Below are 1,959 nucleotides of genomic sequence, written 5' to 3' on the forward strand. Positions count from 1 at the left end.
TTGTATCATTTAGGTTATCGTTCGGGTATGTTATTTTTTCATTGGAGCTTCCAAAGAAGTTCCAAGAACTTCCCAAGAAGTTTCGAAGAACTCCCTATTGGGATCCAGCTTTGGACTCCATATCAGGATCTGGCTTTTGACTATCGGGATCCAGCATCACACACGGTATCGGAATATGGCTTCGGACTCTATCGGGATCCGGCTTGAGATTCTCCATTGGGACCGGCTTCGGATTCCCCATTGGAATCCATCATCGGATTCCGTCTACGGAAACCACATCGGGATCCGTCTACGGAAAGCACATCGGGATCCGTCTACGGAATCTCCATAGCAGGGCTGTTACAAGCCCCCCTATTCTGCGAGTCACGTGACTCTCTCTCACCGGTGAGGTGACAATAGTCACCTCGTGTGAGGTGACTCTACATTTGATTTGCATGGAGAGTCACCTCACACGAGGTGACAATTGTCACCTCACCGGTGAGAGAGAGTCACGTGACTCGCAGAATAAGGGGGAAGATTTTCTAAATTTGATCCGCGAAATCCGCGATTTCTCAAAAGAAATCCGCGACTTCAAATACTAATCCGCGACAAAAAAAAACTGTATTCATTGCCTAAAAATACCATTTATATACTACTACATGGCATTTCAAGCTTATTGCTTATAGCATATAAGATTTTTGCCTGCTCTCAACTTAGTGTTCTTTGAAGTACTTTCACATTTTAATTGAGAGCTTTCTATGCCTGTACCATCCTATGCCCAAAGAAGTAGAGAAATTTACCAATCTGAAAAATTAATAGTCCGGACGGAAAAACGAACTCAGTCGCCTCCAGCATAGACTTGCTTTGTAGCTGCGCCTTTACCGACTGAGCTAAAGGAGTATCGTTTGTAACGGTTCTATAACATTCCCCAGAAAACCATTCCCTAGAAAACCATTCCCCAGAAAAACATTCCCCAGAATGTACCATTCCCCAGAAAAGCATTCCCAAGAATTTACCATTCCCCAAAAAAGATGATGAAATTAGTAATTTTCACTTTTATTTTTTTTTACTATTGATAATACATTATGTTTACTTTTATGGAACTATGTATTTATCATTTCTAAACCATTTTTAGCTCTTTATAAAATGACAACCTTCAAGTTTTCGAGCATCATTTGATAAGTTCAAGGGGTCTATTATGCAATCCAATTCGAATCCTTATCGAAGAATTGTTCGATCTGAGTTGAAGAATTTCTCGTGATGGATTAAAAAATCGGTGCATGGAAAGTTGAACTATCGATTACAAATTTTTAACATTATTCCACTCGTTATTATCCCAAATGGTCATTACCTCGAATCCCTTGCGAAAAGCTATTGATTATATATTTTCCTTATATATTAAAAGAAGGGAATATTCCCTTTTTTATCATACATCCAAAGAATTTATTATTTTCTCTTTTATATATTCAAAGAAGGGAATATTCCCTTCTTTATCGTTTATCCAAAAAATTAATTATTTCCTTTTCATATATTTTCAAAGAAGGGAATATTCCCTCCTTTATCATATATTTAGCGAATTAATGATGTTTTCTTTTATATATTTAAAGAAGGGAATATTCCCTTCTTTATCGTATATCCAAAGAATTAATTATTTCCTTTTGTTATATTTTCAAAGAAGGGAAAACCCATTGATTCATTAAGGTCTCCTAAAACCCCTTGACCCATTAAGAAGTTTTCTTCTTCTTTTTATATACACGAAAGAAGATTCCAGGAGTGACTATAATAAACAAAAATAGTAAATCTAATACATGTCATACTTTTCTGGGGAATGGTACATTCTGGGGAATGGTACATTCTGGGGAATGGTACATTCTGGGGAATGGTACATTCTGGGGAATGGTTCATTCTGGGGAATGCTTTTATGGGGAATGGTGCTTTCTGGGGAATGAGATTCTGGGGAATGGTTTTCTGGGAAATGGT

This window comes from Ochlerotatus camptorhynchus, unplaced genomic scaffold (assembly GCF_037179485.1).
Source record: "Ochlerotatus camptorhynchus isolate MF236.1 unplaced genomic scaffold, CSIRO-AGI_Acam_v1.1 ptg000819l, whole genome shotgun sequence".
Classification (NCBI taxonomy): domain Eukaryota; kingdom Metazoa; phylum Arthropoda; class Insecta; order Diptera; family Culicidae; genus Ochlerotatus; species Ochlerotatus camptorhynchus.